General features: G+C 48.3%; 1 protein-coding gene across 1 annotated transcript in view; it reads right to left on the minus strand.

Annotated features, from left to right (window-relative positions):
• Positions 1-24,179, minus strand: part of LOC128693519 (patched domain-containing protein 3-like) — a 518,850-nt gene that overhangs the window by 400,531 nt on the left and 94,140 nt on the right. The window lies entirely within an intron of this gene.

A 24,179-nucleotide genomic window follows, 5' to 3' on the forward strand; every position in this document is an offset into this window, starting at 1 on the left:
TTACCTTTGACAAGTTCATAGAGTTCTTCTATTCCCAGAGTCCAGCTTTGGGCCAGGCTCGTCTGGTCAACCAGGCTGTTGCTGGTGGTGGTCCGCTGACCCACTTATCCATCACAGCCTGGTTGATCTGGCACCTGGTGAAGACACTTGTCCAGTTTCCTCTTGAAGACCTCTACACTTGTCCCAGCAGTGTTTCTGATATCTTCTGGTAAGATGTTGAATAGTCTGGGGCCACAGATGTTAATACAGTATTCCCTTATTGTGTCCACTGCACCCCTGCTTTTCACTGGGTTTATTTTGCATTTCCTCCCAAATCTCTCGCTCCAGTATGTTATGTCAGTGTGTAGATTTGGGAGCAGGCCCAAATCTGCACACTGACAAGCAGTTTCCAGGTATATATACTATCATATATCTCTCTCTCCTCGGCTCCAGTGAGTACATATTTAAGACTTGAAGATGTTCCCAGAAATTTAAATGCTTTATTGGCGTTATTCTGGCCGTAAACGACCTCTGTATTTGTTCCAGCTCTGATATCTCTCCTACCCCGAAGTGGGACGTCAACACTGAGCAATATTCCCAATGAGAGCACTAGCGATGTGAAAAGTGTCACCATTGTCACTATTTCCTTTGTTTTGAAAGTTCTCATTATCCACCCCGTCATCCTCATGGCTGTCATGACCTTGGTCATGTAGTCAGGTGTTCCTTTCGTTCTATTTGACGATCCTCTTGAGTTTTGTATAGTTTCCCTTTTGAGTTCTTCATTCTTTCCATACCTAAGCAGTTGGAACTTATCAGCACTGAACGTCATGTTGTTCTCCACTGCCCACTGGAAAATCATGCTTACATCTTCCTGTAATTTTTCACTGTCTTCTACAGTGACTATTATGCTTATTTTAGTGCCGTCTGCAAATGATACAAAACTGCGACGGGTGTTTTTATCTGTCTGCTATGATAAGAAACAGCAGTCAGGACAGTGCCTTGGGGACTGGATTTTGCTCCATTTACAACTCTTTGTGCTTTGTGTGTTAGAAACCTGAGAATCCATCTGCATACCTTACCCGTAATGCTTATGGCCCTCATTTTGTGTCCCATGATCGCATTTGTCAAACGCCTTCACAAAATCTGTTTATATCACATTTATTCCCCCCCTTCCCCAACGCCTTCCCAATTGTCACAGCTGTTCAGCAGTTGTGACAAGACATGATCGTCCAAGTTCTAGAACCGCACCGCTTTGGGTTATGCAGATTGTCTTATTCCATGAAGTTAGTAATTAAACATCTCATTACTTGTTTGGAAGATTTTTATATGGGAAATTAGGCTACTGGTGTGTAATTTTTAGCTAGTGCTTGTGTTACTATGGTACTTGAAGTAATGTAACATTTAGTGCTAGTTGTGTGGTTAAAATTGTTGTTCCCGCTGTGGACGCCATCACTACGAACCAGTACACCTTCACACACATGGCCCTCACACTAACTTTTTCCAATAATACAAGCAGATGACCTTGAAAATTAACTTCCTAATTACTCTTACAGCTTCCTGGAGGAAGTAACTCATTAATAACTTTTATGTGAGAGACACTACAGCACACTCAGGCATACACTAGAAGCCTTGAAGAAATACCGAACAGAAAAGAAACAGCTGACCTTGGAACAGTCAGACAAGTTTTTATAACTCTCGAGTTGACGTTGTAGATCGACGAGTCACACGCACATTTGTAATCAAGATAGTTAAGGTTATGATGTTGCTTCTTATGCAAATTTCTCAGATGGCTTTCCACGAATTTCCATAACATTGTTGACTGTTTTCCCTTTGGGAGAGAGGAAGATTGCTGGAGGATGGGGGGAGGGGGGGGAGGGGGGAGATTAAGTTGACCCCAGGAATCTTGCATCTCGGTAGATCACTGAAACATGAGACAGTGAGGAATGAAATTGTTCACTCCTGACTGTGCTACAGTGTTCACTCCTGTGCTACAGTGTTCACTCCTGTGCTACAGTGTTCACTCCTGTGCTACAGTGTTCACTCCTGTGCTACTGTGTTCACTCCTGTGCTACTGTGTTCACTCCTGACTGTGCTACAGTGTTCACTCCTGACTGTGCTACAGTGTTCACTCCTGACTGTGCTACAGTGTTCACTCCTGACTGTGCTACAGTGTTCACTCCTGACTGTGCTACAGTGTTCACTCCTGACTGTGCTACAGTGTTCACTCCTGACTGTGCTACAGTGTTCACTCCTGACTGTGCTACAGTGTTCACTCCTGACTGTGCTACAGTGTTCACTCCTGACTGTGCTACAGTGTTCACTCCTGACTGTGCTGTGTTCACTCCTGTGCTACTGTGTTCACTCCTGTGCTACTGTGTTCACTCCTGTGCTACTGTGTTCACTCCTGTGCTACTGTGTTCACTCCTGTGCTACTGTGTTCACTCCTGTGCTACTGTGTTCACTCCTGTGCTACTGTGTTCACTCCTGTGCTACTGTGTTCACTCCTGACTGTGCTACTGTGTTCACTCCTGACTGTGCTACTGTGTTCACTCCTGACTGTGCTACTGTGTTCACTCCTGAGCTGGGAGACTTCTGTAGTGTCAGCCTGAGCTGGGAGACTTCTGTAGTGTCAGCCTGAGCTGGGAGACTTCTGTAGTGTCAGCCTGAGCTGGGAGACTTCTGTAGTGTCAGCCTGAGCTGGGAGACTTCTGTAGTGTCAGCCTGAGCTGGGAGACTTCTGTAGTGTCAGCCTGAGCTGGGAGACTTCTGTAGTGTCAGCCTGAGCTGGGAGACTTCTGTAGTGTCAGCCTGAGCTGGGAGACTTCTGTAGTGTCAGCCTGAGCTGGGAGACTTCTGTAGTGTCAGCCTCAACTTCTGTCTGTCAGGCTGAGCTGGGAGACTTCTGTAGTGTCAGCCTGAGCAACTTCTGTAGTGTCAGCCTGAGCTGGGAGACTTCTGTAGTGTCAGCCTGAGCTGGGAGACTTCTGCAGTGTCAGCCTGAGCTGGGAGACTTCTGTAGTGTCAGCCTGAGCTGGGAGACTTCTGTAGTGTCAGCCTGACACTACTTCCAGACCATGAAGCTGAACTCTTCTCCAGGCTGAGGGACTGACCACCTCAAATACTTTTTCTCCAAGGTTGATGGACTGATTACACCATCTTTATCTCACCACTACACCTACTTCCTCTATATTTGACTGAAGAAGGCTGCTGTGTAGGCGAAACGTTTCATCAACAAAATTTACCCAATTGTTGCACATGTGTCTTAATCTACAACTTATCAGTATTTTATACCATTTTCACAACAATATCAGATGTCAGTGTTGTGGGTCGCCTCCTACGAAATACTGTTACATTAAAAACTATTTCAGAGTGACGTCATATTCTGGACAAAACGCTGACGTGTAACAACTTCTGTCCTGGACACAACACTAGCTATAGAAAAATTCTTGTCCTGGACGTTTCATTCTGAACAATTCTGTTCAGAATACAACTTTATGTACACGGTGCGAACATTCATGCAGTGTGTGCAAGGTGTTCGCACTTACTGTGTGTATTATGATGTTAATAACAACAGCTAACATAACCTTCACGCTACACCAAACAGTGGAGGAAAACAGTGAACTTGCTCAACTGAGCCGCCATTTCTACAACAATGGTGTGTTTCTCAAACGATATTACGTACAGCTGTGTGATCACCAGGACATCACTGCAAGCTGTGTGATCACCAGGACATCACTGCAAGCTGTGTGATCACCAGGACATCACTGATCACCAGGACATCACTGTAAGCGGTGTGATCACCAGGACATCACTGCAAGCTGTGTGATCACCAGGACATCACTGCAAGCTGTGTGATCACCAGGACATCACTGATCACCAGGACATCACTGTAAGCGGTGTGATCACCAGGACATCACTGCAAGCTGTGTGATCACCAGGACATCACTGATCACCGGGACATCACTGCAAGCTGTGTGATCACCAGGACATCACTGTAAGCTGTGTGATCACCAGGACATCACTGCAAGCTGTGTGATCACCAGAACATCACTGTAAGCTGTGTGATCACCAGGACATCACTGCAAGCTGTGTGATCACCAGGACATCACTGATCACCAGGACATCACTGTAAGCTGTGTGATCACCAGGACATCACTGCAAGCTGTGTGATCACCAGGACATCACTGTAAGCTGTGTGATCACCAGGACATCACTGTAAGCTATGTGATCACCAGGACATCACTGCAAGCTGTGTGATCACCAGGACATCACTGCAAGCTGTGTGATCACCAGGACATCACTGCAAGCTGTGTGATCACCAGGACATCACTGCAAGCTGTGTGATCACCAGGACATCACTGCAAGCTGTGTGATCACCAGGACATCACTGCAAGCTGTGTGATCACCAGGACATCACTGCAAGCTGTGTGATCACCAGGACATCACTGCAAGCTGTGTGATCACCAGGACATCACTGCAAGCTGTGTGATCACCAGGACATCACTGCAAGCTGTGTGATCACCAGGACATCACTGCAAGCTGTGTGATCACCTGGACATCACTGCAAGCTATGTGATCACCAGGACATCACTGCAAGCTGTGTGATCACCAGGACATCACTGCAAGCTGTGTGATCACCAGGACATCACTGCAAGCTGTGTGATCACCAGGACATCACTGCAAGCTGTGTGATCACCAGGACATCACTGCAAGCTGTGTGATCACCGGGACATCACTGCAAGCTGTGTGATCACCAGGACATCACTGCAGCTATGTGATCAGAACATCACTGCAAGCTGTGTGATCACCAGAACATCACTGCAAGCTGTGTGATCACCAGGACATCACTGCAGGTATGTGATCAGAACATCACTGCAAGCTGTGTGATCACCAGAACATCACTGGAAGCTGTGTGATCACCAGGACATCACTGCAGGTATGTGATCACCAGGACATCACTGCAAGCTATGTGATCACCAGGACATCATTGTAAGCTGTGTGATCACCAGGACATCACTGCAGCTATGTGATCACCAGGGCTTCACTGCAAGCTGTGTGATCACCAGGACATCACTGCAAGCTGTGTGATCACCAGGACATCACTGCAAGCTGTGTGACCACCAGGACATCACTGCAAGCTGTGTGACCACCAGGACATCACTGCAAGCTTTGTGATCACCAGGACATCACTGATCACCAGAACATCACTGCAAGTTGTATGATCACCAGGACATCACTGCAAGCTATGTGATCACCAGGACATCATTGCAAGCTGTGTGATTACCAGGACATTACTGCAGCTATGTGATCACCAGGACATCACTGCAAGCTGTGTGATCACCAGGACATCACTGCAAGCTGTGTGATCACCCGTATATCACTGCAAGCTATGTGATCACCAGGACATCACTGCAAGCTGTGTGATCACCAGGACATCACTGCAAGCTATGTGATCACCAGGACATCACTGCAAGCTATGTGATCACCAGGACATCACTGCAAGCTGTGTGATCACCAGGACATCACTGCAAGCTGTGTGATCACCAGGACATCACTGCACTTGCAGTAATAAGAGAATGATCATCTCAAAATTACTTCTTGAGGGCCAAGGGTCCTCAAGAGTTCACTGGTGAGTGTTCATATCACTGTGAAATATATCACTGTAGGAAGTGCTAGTTCACTGCTGAGTGTTCACATCACTGTAGGAAGTGCTAGTTCACTGCTGAGTGTTCACATCACTGTAGGAAGTGCTAGTTCACTCCTGAGTGTTCACATCACTGTAGGAAGTGCTAGTTCACTGCTGAGTGTTCACATCACTGTAGGAAGTGCTAGTTCACTGCTGAGTGTTCACATCACTGTAGGAAGTGCTAGTTCACTCCTGAGTGTTCACATCACTGTAGGAAGTGCTAGTTCACTGCTGAGTGTTCACATCACTGTAGGAAGTGCTAGTTCACTGCTGAGTGTTCACATCACTATAGGAAGTGCTAGTTCACTGCTGAGTGTTCACATCACTATAGGAAGTGCTAGTTCACTGCTGAGTGTTCACATCACTATAGGAAGTGCTAGTTCACTGCTGAGTGTTCACATCACTGTAGGAAGTGCTAGTTCACTGCTGAGTGTTCACATCACTGTAGGAAGTGCTAGTTCACTGCTGAGTGTTCACATCACTGTAGGAAGTGCTAGTTCACTGCTGAGTGTTCACATCACTGTAGGAAGTGCTAGTTCACTCCTGAGTGTTCACATCACTGTAGGAAGTGCTAGTTCACTGCTGAGTGTTCACATCACTGTAGGAAGTGCTAGTTCACTGCTGAGTGTTCACATCACTGTAGGAAGTGCTAGTTCACTGCTGAGTGTTCACATCACTATAGGAAGTGCTAGTTCACTGCTGAGTGTTCACATCACTATAGGAAGTGCTAGTTCACTCCTGAGTGTTCACATCACTGTAGGAAGTGCTAGTTCACTGCTGAGTGTTCACATCACTGTAGGAAGTGCTAGTTCACTGCTGAGTGTTCACATCACTGTAGGAAGTGCTAGTTCACTGCTGAGTGTTCACATCACTGTAGGAAGTGCTAGTTCACTGCTGAGTGTTCACATCACTGTAGGAAGTGCTAGTTCACTGCTGAGTGTTCACATCACTGTAGGAAGTGCTAGTTCACTGCTGAGTGTTCACATCACTGTAGGAAGTGCTAGTTCACTGCTGAGTGTTCACATCACTGTAGGAAGTGCTAGTTCACTGCTGAGTGTTCACATCACTGTAGGAAGTGCTAGTTCACTGCTGAGTGTTCACATCACTGTAGGAAGTGCTAGTTCACTGCTGAGTGTTCACATCACTGTAGGAAGTGCTAGTTCACTGCTGAGTGTTCACATCACTGTAGGAAGTGCTAGTTCACTGCTGAGTGTTCACATCACTGTAGGAAGTGCTAGTTCACTGCTGAGTGTTCACATCACTGTAGGAAGTGCTAGTTCACTCCTGAGTGTTCACATCACTGTAGGAAGTGCTAGTTCACTGCTGAGTGTTCACATCACTGTAGGAAGTGCTAGTTCACTGCTGAGTGTTCACATCACTGTAGGAAGTGCTAGTTCACTGCTGAGTGTTCACATCACTGTAGGAAGTGCTAGTTCACTGCTGAGTGTTCACATCACTGTAGGAAGTGCTAGTTCACTGCTGAGTGTTCACATCACTGTAGGAAGTGCTAGTTCACTGCTGAGTGTTCACATCACTGTAGGAAGTGCTAGTTCACTGCTGAGTGTTCACATCACTGTAGGAAGTGCTAGTTCACTGCTGAGTGTTCACATCACTGTAGGAAGTGCTAGTTCACTGCTGAGTGTTCACATCACTGTAGGAAGTGCTAGTTCACTGCTGAGTGTTCACATCACTGTAGGAAGTGCTAGTTCACTGCTGAGTGTTCACATCACTGTAGGAAGTGCTAGTTCACTGCTGAGTGTTCACATCACTGTAGGAAGTGCTAGTTCACTGCTGAGTGTTCACATCACTGTAGGAAGTGCTAGTTCACTGCTGAGTGTTCACATCACTGTAGGAAGTGCTAGTTCACTGCTGAGTGTTCACATCACTGTAGGAAGTGCTAGTTCACTGCTGAGTGTTCACATCACTGTAGGAAGTGCTAGTTCACTGCTGAGTGTTCACATCACTGTAGGAAGTGCTAGTTCACTGCTGAGTGTTCACATCACTGTAGGAAGTGCTAGTTCACTGCTGAGTGTTCACATCACTGTAGGAAGTGCTAGTTCACTGCTGAGTGTTCACATCACTGTAGGAAGTGCTAGTTCACTGCTGAGTGTTCACATCACTGTAGGAAGTGCTAGTTCACTGCTGAGTGTTCACATCACTGTAGGAAGTGCTAGTTCACTGCTGAGTGTTCACATCACTGTAGGAAGTGCTAGTTCACTGCTGAGTGTTCACATCACTGTAGGAAGTGCTAGTTCACTGCTGAGTGTTCACATCACTGTAGGAAGTGCTAGTTCACTGCTGAGTGTTCACATCACTGTAGGAAAGTGCTAGTGTTCACTAGTTCACTGGTGAGTGTTCACATCACTGTAGGAAGTGCTAGTTCACTGCTGAGTGTTCACATCACTGTAGGAAGTGCTAGTTCACTGCTGAGTGTTCACATCACTGTAGGAAGTGCTAGTTCACTGGTGAGTGTTCACATCACTGTAGGAAGTGCTAGTTCACTGCTGAGTGTTCACATCACTGTAGGAAGTGCTAGTTCACTGCTGAGTGTTCACATCACTGTAGGAAGTGCTAGTTCACTGCTGAGTGTTCACATCACTGTAGGAAGTGCTAGTTCACTGCTGAGTGTTCACATCACTGTAGGAAGTGCTAGTTCACTGCTGAGTGTTCACATCACTGTAGGAAGTGCTAGTTCACTGCTGAGTGTTCACATCACTGTAGGAAGTGCTAGTTCACTGCTGAGTGTTCACATCACTGTAGGAAGTGCTAGTTCACTGCTGAGTGTTCACATCACTGTAGGAAGTGCTAGTTCACTGGTGAGTGTTCACATCACTGTAGGAAGTGCTAGTTCACTGCTTAGTGTTCACATCACTGTAGGAAGTGCTAGTTCACTGCTGAGTGTTCACATCACTGTAGGAAGTGCTAGTTCACTGCTGAGTGTTCACATCACTGTAGGAAGTCCTAGTTCACTGCTGAGTGTTCACATCACTGTAGGAAGTGCTAGTTCACTGCTTAGTGTTCACATCACTGTAGGAAGTGCTAGTTCACTGCTGAGTGTTCACATCACTGTAGGAAGTGCTAGTTCACTGCTGAGTGTTCACATCACTGTAGGAAGTGCTAGTTCACTGCTGAGTGTTCACATAACTGTAAGTGCTAGTTCACTGGTGAGTGTTCACATCACTGTAGGAAGTGCTAGTTCACTGGTGAGTGTTCACATCACTGTAGGAAGTGCTAGTTCACTGCTGAGTGTTCACATCACTGTAGGAAGTGCTAGTTCACTGCTGAGTGTTCACATCACTGTAGGAAGTGCTAGTTCACTGCTGAGTGTTCACATCACTGTAGGAAGTGCTAGTTCACTGCTGAGTGTTCACATCACTGTAGGAAGTGCTAGTTCACTGCTGAGTGTTCACATCACTGTGAAATAAAATAATCTGGAAGAAACTTATTTTCGGTAAGTATTTTAACATCTGAATAATTGTTAAATTATTTAATATGCACCTACCATCAGCTGGAGGTGCCAGCAGTGCCCAGTGCCCAGTGCCCAGTGCCCAGTGCCCCGGCTCACCTGGAATAAGAAACAAGGATGATCAAAATATCGTTCCATAAAAATGTTAGTTATATTTAATCTGGTAATGGCTGGTTACCGCGGTTTAATGTCTATCGGCTACACACTACACGAAGGTCATTAAGTCAACTTATCACCTCCAGACAAGAATACTTAGGGATTAAAGTAAACTCGCGGTATATATACAATGAGAGAAATATACTTCTCGGTGTATACATCCTGTGTCTATTAAATGTGGTAACCAATTTGGTCATAAAACAAGTGTGTGAAAATGAACACAACTGGAAGGTGAGGCAGTGGTGTCCTGGAGGTGAGGCAGTGGTGTCCTGGAGGTGAGGCAGTGGTGTCCTGGAGGTGAGGCAGTGGTGTCCTGGAGGTGAGGCAGTGGTGTCCTGGAGGTGAGGCAGTGGTGTCCTGGAGGTGAGGCAGTGGTGTCCGGGAGGTGAGGCAGTGGTGTCCTGGAGGTGAGGCAGTGGTGTCCTGGAGGTGAGGCAGTGGTGTCCTGGAGGTGAGGCAGTGGTGTCCTGGAGGTGAGGCAGTGGTGTCCTGGAGGTGAGGCAGTGGTGTCCTGGAGGTGTGGCAGTGGTGTCCTGGAGGTGAGGCAGTGGTGTCCTGGAGGTGAGGCAGTGGTGTCCTGGAGGTGAGGCAGTGGTGTCCTGGAGGTGAGGCAGTGGTGTCCTGGAGGTGAGGCAGTGGTGTCCTGGAGGTGAGGCAGTGGTGTCCTGGAGGTGAGGCAGTGGTGTCCTGGAGGTGAGGCAGTGGTGTCCTGGAGGTGAGGCAGTGGTGTCCTGGAGGTGAGGCAGTGGTGTCCTGGAGGTGAGGCAGTGGTGTCCTGGAGGTGTGGCAGTGGTGTCCTGGAGGTGAGGCAGTGGTGTCCTGGAGGTGTGGCAGTGGTGTCCTGGAGGTGAGGCAGTGGTGTCCTGGAGGTGAGGCAGTGGTGTCCTGGAGGCGAGGCAGTGGTGTCCTGGAGGTGAGGCAGTGGTGTCCTGGAGGTGAGGCAGTGGTGTCCTGGAGGTGAGGCAGTGGTGTCCTGGAGGTGAGGCAGTGGTGTCCTGGAGGTGAGGCAGTGGTGTCCTGGAGGTGAGGCAGTGGTGTCCTGGAGGCGAGGCAGTGGTGTCCTGGAGGTGTGGCAGTGGTGTCCTGGAGGCGAGGCAGTGGTGTCCTGGAGGTGAGGCAGTGGTGTCCTGGAGGCGAGGCAGTGGTGTCCTGGAGGCGAGGCAGTGGTGTCCTGGAGGCGAGGCAGTGGTGTCCTGGAGGTGAGGCAGTGGTGTCCTGGAGGTGAGGCAGTGGTGTCCTGGAGGTGTGGCAGTGGTGTCCTGGAGGTGAGGCAGTGGTGTCCTGGAGGTGTGGCAGTGGTGTCCTGGAGGTGAGGCAGTGGTGTCCTGGAGGTGAGGCAGTGGTGTCCTGGAGGTGAGGCAGTGGTGTCCTGGAGGTGAGGCAGTGGTGTCCTGGAGGCGAGGCAGTGGTGTCCTGGAGGTGAGGCAGTGGTGTCCTGGAGGTGAGGCAGTGGTGTCCTGGAGGTGAGGCAGTGGTGTCCTGGAGGTGTGGCAGTGGTGTCCTGGAGGTGAGGCAGTGGTGTCCTGGAGGTGAGGCAGTGGTGTCCTGGAGGCGAGGCAGTGGTGTCCTGGAGGTGAGGCAGTGGTGTCCTGGAGGTGAGGCAGTGGTGTCCTGGAGGTGTGGCAGTGGTGTCCTGGAGGTGAGGCAGTGGTGTCCTGGAGGTGAGGCAGTGGTGTCCTGGAGGCGAGGCAGTGGTGTCCTGGAGGCGAGGCAGTGGTGTCCTGGAGGTGAGGCAGTGGTGTCCTGGAGGTGAGGCAGTGGTGTCCTGGAGGTGAGGCAGTGGTGTCCTGGAGGTGAGGCAGTGGTGTCCTGGAGGTGTGGCAGTGGTGTCCTGGAGGTGAGGCAGTGGTGTCCTGGAGGCGAGGCATTGGTGTCCTGGAGGCGAGGCAGTGGTGTCCTGGAGGCGAGGCAGTGGTGTCCTGGAGGCGAGGCAGTGGTGTCCTGGAGGTGTGGCAGTGGTGTCCTGGAGGCGAGGCAGTGGTGTCCTGGAGGTGAGGCAGTGGTGTCCTGGAGGTGAGGCAGTGGTGTCCTGGAGGTGAGGCAGTGGTGTCCTGGAGGCGAGGCAGTGGTGTCCTGGAGGTGTGGCAGTGGTGTCCTGGAGGCGAGGCAGTGGTGTCCTGGAGGCGAGGCAGTGGTGTCCTGGAGGTGAGGCAGTGGTGTCCTGGAGGTGAGGCAGTGGTGTCCTGGAGGCGAGGCAGTGGTGTCCTGGAGGCGAGGCAGTGGTGTCCTGGAGGCGAGGCAGTGGTGTCCTGGAGGCGAGGCAGTGGTGTCCTGGAGGCGAGGCAGTGGTGTCCTGGAGGCGAGGCAGTGGTGTCCTGGAGGCGAGGCAGTGGTGTCCTGCCTCTGCCTTGTTATACCTGACCATACAATCACAAGAATCCTGAAACCGTCTACCTGTTGTTCTAACAAAGTTACTTGCATATGCTGGTAACAGGTTGAAGAGTCTTGGCCCACGTATGTTAACAGTGTTCTGTCACTGTGCTAGTGGCTTCCTTGCTGCTTCCACTCTTATTCTGTACTTCCTTCCCCATCTTTCACTTCCTACCTGATGGTCACCCTCCCCAATTTCCTCGGATCAAACCTAATTACCTTCCTTTTCTAAGTATTACCTCTATATTTTTTCACAGTTTACGCTCATTAGTTAATGACTCAATTAAGCTTATTAACTCCAGATTTAACTAGGCTCATTAACTGTTAATTTAATTAGATTCTTTTCTTATGGATTCACGTAGGTTCACTAATTATGAATTCAATTATACTCATTAATTAAGATTATGTGCTGTTGCAAGACTTTATATTACCTCATGGAAGGATAAAGCTTACTTTATATTACCTCATACCAGGATAAAGCTTACTTTATATTACCTCATGGCAGGATAAAGCTTACTTTATATTACCTCATGGCAGGATAAAGCTTACTTTATATTACCTCATGGCAGGATAAAGCTTACTTTATATTACCTCGTGGAAGAATAAAGCTTACTTTATATTACCTCATACCAGGACAAAGCTTACTTTATATTAAATCATGGCAGGATAAAGCTTACTTTATATTACCTCATGGCAGGATAAAGCTTACTTTATATTACCTCATGGCAGGATAAAGCTTACTTTATATTACCTCGTGGAAGAATAAAGCTTACTTTATATTACCTCATGGCAGGATAAAGCTCACTTTAAATCACCTCATGGCAGCATAAAGCTTACTTTACATTATCTCATGACAGAATAAAGCTCACTTTTTATCACTTCATGGCGGGATAAAGCTTACTTTACATTGCATCAAGGCAGGATAAAGCTCACTTTACATCACCTCATGGCAGCATAAAGCTCACTTTACATCACCTCATGGCAGCATAAAGCTCACTTTACATTGCATCAAGGCAGGATAAAGCTCACTTTACATCACCTCATGGCAGCATAAAGCTCACTTTACACTGCATCATGGCAGCATAAAGCTCACTTTACACCTCATGGCGGGATAAAGCTCACTTTACATCACCTCATGGCAGCATAAAGCTCACTTTACACCTCATGGCGGGATAAAGCTCACTTTACATCACCTCATGGCAGCATAAAGCTCACTTTACATCACCTCATGGCAGGATAAAGCTCACTTTACATCACCTCATGGCAGCATAAAGCTCACTTTACATCACCTCATGGCAGGATAAAGCTCACTTTACATCACCTCATGGCAGGATAAAGCTCACTTTACATCACCTCATGGCAACATAAAGCTCACTTTACATCACCTCATGGCAGCATAAAGCTCACTTTACATCACCTCATGGCAGGATAAAGCTCACTTTACATCACCTCATGGCAGCATAAAGCTCACTTTACATCACCTCATGGCAGGATAAAGCTCACTTTACATCACCTCATGGCAACATAAAGCTCACTTTACATCACCTCATGGCAGGATAAAGCTCACTTTACATCACCTCATGGCAACATAAAGCTCACTTTACATCACCTCATGGCAGGATAAAGCTCACTTTACATCACCTCATGGCAACATAAAGCTCACTTTACATCACCTCATGGCAGGATAAAGCTCACTTTACATCACCTCATGGCAGGATAAAGCTCACTTTACATCACTTCATGGCAGGATAAAGCTCACTTTACATCACCTCATGGCAGCATAAAGCTCACTTTACATCAGCTCATGGCAGGATAAAGCTCACTTTAAGTTATGACTGTATAAAGTCACTTTTGTGACTGTTTACAGTCTTGTACGTCACATTTCAAGGCGCTCGATGAATACAGTTCTTGCGTCACCACTGGAACTTTGTTTACAAGTTTACACCTGTTACACTGCACGTACACCTGTTACACTGCACGTACACCTGCTACACTCCACGTACACCTGCTACACTCCACGTACACCTGCTACACTCCACGTACACCTGCTACACTCCACGTACACCTGCTACACTCCACGTACACCTGCTACACTCCACGTACACCTGCTACACTCCACGTACACCTGCTACACTCCACGTACACCTGCTACACTCCACGTACACCTGCTACACTCCACGTACACCTGCTACACTCCACGTACACCTGCTACACTCCACGTACACCTGCTACACTCCACGTACACCTGCTACACTCCACGTACGTACACCTGCTACACTCCACGTACATACACCTGCTACACTCCACGTACATACACCTGCTACACTCCACGTACATACACCTGCTACACTCCACGTACATACACCTGCTACACTCCACGTACATACACCTGCTACACTCCACGTACATACACCTGCTACACTCCACGTACATACACCTGCTACACTCCACGTACATACACCTGCTACACTCCACGTACATACACCTGCTACACTCCACGTACATACACCTGCTACACTCCACGTACATACACCTGCTACACTCCACGTACATACACCTGCTACACTCCACGTACATACACCTGCTACACTCCACGTACATACACCTGCTACACTGCACATACATACACCTGCTACACTGCACGTACATACACCTGCCACACCACGTACATACACCTGCCACACTCCACGTACATACACCTGCTACACTCCACGTACATACACCTGCTACACTCCACGTACATACACCTGCTGCACTGCACGTACATACACCTGCCACACTGCACGTACATACACCTGCTACACTGCACGTACATACACCTACAATACCGCACGTACATACACCTGCAATGCTGCACGTACATACACCTGCAATACTTCACGTACATACACCTGCAATACTGCACATATACACCTGCAATACTGCACGTACATACACCTGTAATACTGCGCGTACATACACCTGCCATACTGCACGTGCATACACCTGCAATACTGCACGTACATACACGTGCAATACTGCACATACACCTGCAATACCGCACGTACATACACCTGCAATACTGCACGTACATACACCTGCAATACTGCACGTACATACACCTGCAATATTGCACGTAAATACACTTAATACTGCGCGTACATACACCTGCCATACTGCACGTGCATACACCTGCCATATTGCACGTGCATACACCTGCCATACTGCACGTGCATACACCTGTCATACTGCACGCGCATACACCTGCCATACTGCACTTGCATATACCTGCCATACTGCACGTGAATAAACCTTCCATATTGCACGTGCATATACCTGCAATACTGCGCGTACATACACGTGCAATACTGCACATACACGTGCAATACTGCATGTGTATACACCTGCCATACTGCACGTGCATACACCTGCCATACTGCACGTGCATACACCTGCCATACTGCACGTGCATACACCTGCCATACTGCACGTGCATACACCTGCCATACTGCACGTGCATATACCTGCCATACTGCACGTGCATATACCTGCCATACTGCACGTGCATACACCTGCCATACTGCACGTGCATACACCTGCCATACTGCACGTGCATACACCTGCCATACTGCACGTGCATATACCTGCCATACTGCACGTGCATATACCTGCCATACTGCACGTGCATATACCTGCCATACTGCACGTGCATACACCTGCCATACTGCACGTGCATATACCTGCCATACTGCACGTGCATATACCTACCATACTGTACGTGCATACACCTGCCATACTGCACGTGCATACACCTGCCATACTGCACGTGCATACACCTGCCATACTGCACGTGCATACACCTGCCATACTGCACGTGCATATACCTGCCATACTGCACGTGCATATACCTGCCATACTGCACGTGCATATACCTGCCATACTGCACGTGCATATACCTGCCATACTGCACGTGCATACACCTGCCATACTGCACGTGCATATTGTCATGTAGGGAGGTAAAGATTCCATCACAATATACCTGCCATACTGCACGTGCATCTAACTGCCATACTGCACGTGTATACACCTGCCATACTGCACGTGCATATACCTGCCATACTGCACGTGCATACACCTGCTATACTGCACGTTCATACACCTGCCATACTGCACGTACATACACCTGCCATACTGCACGTACATACACCTGCCATACTGCACGTACATACACCTGCCATACTGCACGTACATACACCTGCCATACTGCATGTACATACACCTGCCATACTGCACGTACATACACCTGCCATACTGCACGTACATACACCTGCCATACTGCACGTACATACACCTGCCATACTGCACGTACATTCAAGAAGGCAGCAATGTTCTTGACACGATGTGATGAAAGTCGTAAAGCCAGAGGTGTGAGGTCAGGCGTGGGCACAGGTGTGGGCGTGGGCACGGGCGTGGGTGTGAGTGAGTGCGGGTAAGGGTGTGAGTGAAGGGCGTGCGTGTACGTGAGGGCGTACGTGGCCATAACAAGAACAAAGAGGAACAAGAAGAGTAAGATTGAGGTAACATTGCAGTTAGTTGACTTAGTGACAGCAGCCTGCACAGTAGTGTGACAGCAGCCAGCAAAGTAGTGTGACAGCAGCCAGCGCAGTAGTGTGATAGCAGCCAGCACAGTAGTGACAGCAGCCAGCACAGTAGTGTGACAGCAGCCAGCACAGTAGTGTGACAGCAGCCAGCAAAGTAGTGTGACAGCAGCCAGCACAGTAGTGTGACAGCAGCCAGCACAGTAGTGTGACAGCAGCCAGCACAGCAGTGTTACAGCAGCCAGCACAGCAGTGTTACAGCAGCCAGCACAGTTGTGTTACAGCAGCCAGCACAGTAGTGTGATAGCAGCCAGCACAGTAGTGTGTGACAGCAGCCAGCACAGTAGTGCGAGTGACAGCGGAAGGCACAGCAGTGTTACAGCAGCCAGCACAGCAGTGTTACAGCAGCCAGCACAGTTGTGTTACAGCAGCCAGCACAGTAGTGTGACTGACAGCAGCCAGCACAGTAGTGTGACTGACAGCAGCCAGCACAGTAGTGTGACTGACAGCAGCCAGCACAGTAGTGTGACTGACAGCAGCCAGCACAGTAGTGTTACAGCAGCCAGCACAGTAGTGTGACAGCAGCCAGCAAAGTAGTGTGACAGCAGCCAGCACAGTAGTGTGACTGACAGCAGCCAGCACAGTAGTGTGACTGACAGCAGCCAGCACAGTAGTGTGACAGCAGCCAGCACAGTAGTGTGACAGCAGCCAGCACAGTAGCGTGACAGCAGCCAGCACAGTAGCGTGACAGCAGCCAGCACAGTAGCGTGACAGCAGCCAGCACAGTAGTGTGACAGCAGCCAGCACAGTAGTGTGACAGCAGCCAGCACAGTAGTGTGACAGCAGCCAGCACAGTAGTGTGACAGCAGCCAGCACAGTAGTGTGACAGCAGCCAGCACAGTAGTGTGACAGCAGCCAGCACAGTAGTGTGACAGCAGCCAGCACAGTAGTGTGACAGCAGCCAGCGCAGTAGTGACAGCAGCAAGCACAGTAGTGTGACAGAAGCCAGCGCAGTAGTGTGACAGCAGCCAGCACAGTAGTGTGACAGCAGCCAGCACAGTAGTGTGACAGCAGCCAGCACAGTAGTGTGACAGCAGCCAGCACAGTAGTGTGAGTGACAGCAACCAGCACAGTAGTGTGAGTGACAGCAGCCAGCACAGTAGTGTGAGTGACAGCAACCAGCACAGTAGTGTGACAGCAGCCAGCACAGTAGTGTGAGTGACAGCAGCCAGCACAGTAGTGTGAGTGACAGCAGCCAGCACAGTAGTGTGAGTGACAGCAGCCAGCACAGTAGTGTGAGTGACAGCAGCCAGCACAGTAGTGTGAGTGACAGCAACCAGCACAGTAGTGTGAGTGGCAGCAACCAGCACAGTAGTGCGTGACAGCAGCCAGCACAGTAGTGTGAGTGACAGCAGCCAGCACAGTAGTGTGAGTGACAGCAACCAGCACAGTAGTGTGAGTGACAGCAACCAGCACAGTAGTGTGAGTGGCAGCAGCCAGCACAGTAGTGTGAGTGACAGCAACCAGCACAGTAGTGTGAGTGGCAGCAACCAGCACAGTAGTGTGAGTGACAGCAACCAGCACAGTAGTGTGAGTGACAGCAACCAGCACAGTAGTGCGTGACAGCAGCCAGCACAGTAGTGTGAGTGACAGCAACCAGCACAGTAGTGTGAGTGACAGCAGCCAGCACAGTAGTGTGAGTGACAGCAACCAGCACAGTAGTGTGAGTGACAGCAGCCAGCACAGTAGTGTGAGTGACAGCAACCAGCACAGTAGTGCGTGACAGCAGCCAGCACAGTAGTGTGAGTGGCAGCAACCAGCACAGTAGTGTGAGTGGCAGCAACCAGCACAGTAGTGTGAGTGACAGCAGCCAGCACAGTAGTGTGAGTGACAGCAGCCAGCACAGTAGTGTGAGTGACAGCAGCCAGCACAGCAGCACAGTAGTGTGTGACCAGCACAGTAGTGTGTGACAGCAGCCAGCACATGACAGCAGCAAGCACAGTAGTGTGTGACAGCAGCAAGCACAGTAGTGTATGACAGCAGCAAGCACAGTAGTGTGTGACAGCAGCCAGCACAGTAGTGTGCGACAGCAGCCAGCACAGTAGTGTGAGTGACAGCAACCAGCACAGTAGTGTGAGTGACAGCAGCAAGCACAGTAGTGTATGACAGCAGCAAGCACAGTAGTGTGTGACAGCAGCAAGCACAGTAGTGTGTGACAGCAGCAAGCACAGTAGTGTATGACAGCAGCAAGCACAGTAGTGTGTGACAGCAGCCAGCACAGTAGTGTGTGACAGCAGCAAGCACAGTAGTGTATGACAGCAGCAAGCACAGTAGTGTGTGACAGCAGCCAGCACAGTAGTGTGAGTGACAGCAACCAGCACAGTAGTGTGACAGCAGCCAGCACAGTAGTGTGAGTGACAGCAGCCATCACAGTAGTGTGAGTGACAGCAGCCATCACAGTAGTGTGCGACAGCAGCCAGCACAGTAGTGTGACAGCAGCCATCACAGTAGTGTGCGACAGCAGCAAGCACAGTAGTGTGTGACAGCAGCAAGCACAGTAGTGTGTGACAGCAGCCAGCACAGTAGTGTGTGACAGCAGCCAGCACAGTAGTGTGAGTGACAGCAGCCAGCACAGTAGTGCGTGACAGCAGCCAGCACAGTAGTGTGAGTGACAGCAGCCAGCACAGTAGTGCGTGACAGCAGCCAGCACAGTAGTGTGAGTGACAGCAGCCAGCACAGTAGTGTATGACAGCAGCCAGCACAGTAGTGTATGACAGCAGCCAGCACAGTAGTGTATGACAGCAGCAAGCACAGTAGTGTGTGACAGCAGCAAGCACAGTAGTGTATGACAGCAGCCAGCACAGTAGTGTGAGTGACAGCAGCCAGCACAGTAGTGTGTGACAGCAGCCAGCACAGTAGTGTGAGTGACAGCAGCCAGCACAGTAGTGTGTGACAGCAGCAAGCACAGTAGTGTGTGACAGCAGCAAGCACAGTAGTGTGTGACAGCAGCAAGCACAGTAGTGTGTGACAGCAGCAAGCACAGTAGTGTGTGACAGCAGCAAGCACAGTAGTGTGTGACAGCAGCCAGCACAGTAGTGTGACAGCAGCCAGCACAGTAGTGTGCGACAGCAGCCAGCACAGTAGTGTGTGACAGCAGCCAGCAAAGTAGTGTGTGACAGCAGCCAGCACAGTAGTGTGAGTGACAGCAGCCAGCACAGTAGTGTGACAGCAGCCAGCACAGTAGTGTGTGACAGCAGCCAGCACAGTAGTGTGTGACAGCAGCAAGCACAGTAGTGTGTGACAGCATACACAGTAAGTGACAGCCATACACTGTGGGAGGCGAGGTAAGGTTAACCTTGGTTTACCCTCTACCAACCTGAGTCATTAAACACACAAGTAACTGTTGCCCTGGATGACACCTGCTCTTATGTAGTTACTAGTTGTCAAAGGCACTTGTCTGTTTTGTGTGCGTGACAGTCGAGTGTGCGCGCGTGCGTGTGCGTGTGTGAGGTGTATGGGTGTAGTAGCAGTTAACAGTTGTCACAGGAATCTGTCGACAAGCACTCGGTATGCCTGGTGTGTGTGTGTGTGTGTGTGTGTGTGTGTGTGTGTGTGTGTGTGTGTGTGTGTGTGTGTGTGTGTGTGTGTGTGTGTGTGTGTGTGTGTGTGTGTGTGTGTGTGTAGGTGTGTGTAGGTGTATGTGCTCACCTAATCGTGGTTACAGGGGTCAATTCATAGCTCCTGGCCCCGCCTCTTCACTGGTCGTTACTAGGTTCACTCTCTCCCTGCTCCATGACCTTTATCGAACCTCTTCTTAAAGCTATGTATGGATCCTGCCTCCACTATCTCACTCTCCAAATTGTTCCACTTCCTGACAACTCTGTGACTGAAGAAATACTTCCTAACATCCCTGTGACTCACATGAGTCTTCAACTTCCAATTATGACCCCTTGTTGCTGTGTTCTATTTCCCGTCCCTATCTACTCTGTCAATTCATCTCAGTATTTTATATGTTGTTATCATGTCCCCTCTATCCCTCCAGTCGTCCAGTGTCGTCAGGTGGATTTCCTTTAACCTCTCCTCGTAGGACATATCCCTTAGCTCTGGGACTAGTCTTGTAGCAAACCTTTGCACTTTCTCTAATTTCTTTATGTGCTTGACCAGGTGTGGGTTCCAGACTGGTGCTGCAAAATCCAATATGGGCCTTACGTACACAGTGTACAGAGTCTTCAACGATTCCTTACTGTGTGTGTGTGTGTGTGTTGTCCTGGGTGACAGCTGCTGTGTTGTTGTCCTGGGTGACAGCTCCTGTGTTGTCTTGGGTGACAGCTGCTGTGTTGTTGTCCTGGGTGACAGCTCCTGTGTTGTCTTGGGTGACAGCTGCTGTGTTGTTGTCCTGGGTGACAGCTCCTGTGTTGTCTTGGGTGACAGCTGCTATGTTGTCCTGGGTGACAGCTGCTCCGTTGTCCTGGGTGACAGCTGCTCCGTTGTCCTGGGTGACAGCTGCTCCGTTGTCCTGGGTGACAGCTGCTCCGTTGTCCTGGGTGACAGCTGCTCCGTTGTCGTCCTAGGTGACAGCTGCTGTTGTTGTCCTAGGTGACAGCTGCTGTGTAGTCCTGGTGACAGCTGCTGTGTAGTCCTGGTGACAGCTGCTGTGTAGTCCTGGTGACAGCTGCTGTGTAGTCCTGGTGACAGCTGCTGTGTAGTCCTGGTGACAGCTGCTGTGTAGTCCTGGTGACAGCTGCTGTGTAGTCCTGGTGACAGCTGCTGTGTAGTCCTGGTGACAGCTGCTGTGTAGTCCTGGTGACAGCTGCTGTGTAGTCCTGGTGACAGCTGCTGTGTAGTCCTGGTGACAGCTGCTGTGTAGTCCTGGTGACAGCTGCTGTGTAGTCCTGGTGACAGCTGCTGTGTAGTCCTGGTGACAGCTGCTGTGTAGTCCTGGTGACAGCTGCTGTGTGTGAACACACTGAAGATCTGAGTAATAGGTGTTGCGTGATGTTATTATACGTACTGGGAAGAGCTAAACCCGTAGGTGCCATGCAGTGTCTAGGCGATGTGACGTAATCAGGTTTGATTCGAGAAAGCTGAGGGATACCTCAGCCCTTCACAAGCCTTAAATTAAGAAGTACGGTAGTTAACAGAGTATCTGACTCCACACACCACAGCAGTCTCTCTCTCTCATATATATTATATATATATATATATATATTTATATATATATATATATATTATATATATATATATATATATATATATTTATATATATATATTATTTTATCACACTGGCCGATTCCCACCAAGGCAGGGTGGCCCGAAAAAGAAAAACTTTCACCATCATTCACTCCATCACTGTCTTGCCAGAAGGGTGCTTTACACTACAGTTTTTAAACTGCAACATTAACACCCCTCCTTCAGAGTGCAGGCACTGTACTTCCCATCTCCAGGACTCAAGTCCGGCCTGCCGGTTTCCCTGAACCCCTTCATAAATGTTACTTTGCTCACACTCCAACAGCACGTCAAGTATTAAAAACCATTTGTCTCCATTCACTCCTATCAAACACGCTCACGCATGCCTGCTGGAAGTCCAAGCCCCTCGCACACAAAACCTCCTTTACTCCCTCCCTCCAACCTTTCCTAGGCCGACCCCTACCCCGCCTTCCTTCCACTACAGACTGATACACTCTTGAAGTCACTCTGTTTCGCTCCATTCTCTCTACATGTCCGAACCACCTCAACAACTCTTCCTCAGCCCTCTGGACAACAGTTTTGGTATTCCCACACCTCCTAACTTCCAAACTACGAATTCTCTGCATTATATTCACACCACACATTGCCCTCAGATATGACATCTCCACTGCCTCCAGCCTTCTCCTCGCTGCAACATTCATCACCCATGCTTCACACCAATATACGAGCGTTGGTAAAACTATACTCTCATACATTCCCCTCTTTGCCTCCAAGGACAAAGTTCTTTGTCTCCACAGACTCCTAAGTGCACCACTCACCCTTTTCCCCTCATCAATTCTATGATTCACCTCATCTTTCATAGACCCATCCGCTGACACGTCCACTCCCAAATATCTGAATACATTCACCTCCTCCATACTCTCTCCCTCCAATCTGATATCCAATCTTTCATCACCTAATATTTTTGTTATCCTCATAACCTTACTCTTTCCTGTATTCACTTTTAATTTTCTTCTTTTACATACCCTACCAAATTCATCCACCAATCTCTGCAACTTCTCTTCAGAATCTCCCAAGAGCACAGTGTCATCAGCAAAGAGCAACTGTGACAACTCCCACTTTATGTGTGATTCTTTATCTTTTAACTCCGCGCCTCTTGCCAAGACCCTCGCATTTACTTCTCTTACAACCCCATCTATAATTATATTAAACAACCACGGTGACATCACACATCCTTGTCTAAGGCCTACTTTTACTGGGAAATAATTTCCCTCTTTCCTACATACTCTAACTTGAGCCTCACTATCCTCGTAAAAACTCTTCACTGCTTTCAGTAACCTACCTCCTACACCATACACTTGCAACATCTGCCACATTGCCCCTCTATCCACCCTGTCATACGCCTTTTCCAAATCCATAAATGCCACAAAGACCTCTTTAGCCTTATCTAAATACTGTTCACTTACATGTTTCACTGTAAATACCTGGTCCACACACCCCTACCTTTCCTAAAGCCTCCTTGTTCATCTGCTATCCCATTCTCCGTCTTACTCTTAATTCTTTCAATAATAACTCTACCATACACTTTACCAGGTATACTCAACAGACTTATCCCCCTATAATTTTTGCACTCTCTTTTGTCCCCTTTGCCTTTATACAAAGGAACTATGCATGCTCTCTGCCAATCCCTAGGTACCTTACCTTCATCCATACATTTATTAAATAATTGCACCAACCACTCCAAAACTATATCCCCACCTGCTTTTAACATTTCTATCTTTATCCCATCAATCCCGGCTGCCTTACCCCCTTTCATTTTACCTACTGCCTCACGAACTTCCCCCACACTCACAACTGGCTCTTCCTCACTCCTACAAGATGTTATTCCTCCTTGCCCTATACACGAAATCACAGCTTCCCTATCTTCATCAACATTTAACAATTCCTCAAAATATTCCCTCCATCTTCCCAATACCTCTAACTTTCCATTTAATAACTCTCCTCTCCTATTTTTAACTGACAAATCCATTTGTTCTCTAGGCTTTCTTAACTTGTTAATCTCACTCCAAAACTTTTTCTTATTTTCAACAAAATTTGTTGATATATATATATATATATATATATATATATATATATATATATATATATATATATATATATATATATATATGCAATAAGATCACAGTAAACAGGTGATTTCAGAATATGCAAAACAACCACTCTGAAAGAATAGAGAAATTCCAAGCGCTTTCGTGACTACTCACATTATCAAGGAACTATGAAAGTAAAGCATCCAAGGAAGCTATGTAAGGGGTCTGGCCAACACCTCACTATCAGATCCCACAACGGTTAAACACCTGACGTGCGCCGGCCCAACTGGACAGGTCCTTTGCACAACCCACCAACAAACTATTCTACCCAAGAAAATTTAAAAATTATTATTTGTCCAGTGTATTATTAAATTCTTCCCAAATTCTATTAATTATAAATGGATCTAATTTATATAAACCAAAGGAAATATTCATATTATTGTCAAAACTGCTTTTTATGAAACAAGATTCAATTATATTCCTGTCGACCATGGACTTGCTTGATACTACTTTCTCAACTTTTTGAAAATCAATTGGATGGTTAAAATCTCTTACATGAATAAATAGAGCATTGGAATCTATGTTGTTTTAATCTTAGTTCGAGATTTTTACCAGTTTGACCGTAATAAACTTTATCGCAATTTTTACAAGGAATCTTATAGACACAT

The sequence above is a fragment of the Cherax quadricarinatus genome, chromosome 57 (assembly GCF_038502225.1).
Source record: "Cherax quadricarinatus isolate ZL_2023a chromosome 57, ASM3850222v1, whole genome shotgun sequence".
Taxonomy (NCBI): domain Eukaryota; kingdom Metazoa; phylum Arthropoda; class Malacostraca; order Decapoda; family Parastacidae; genus Cherax; species Cherax quadricarinatus.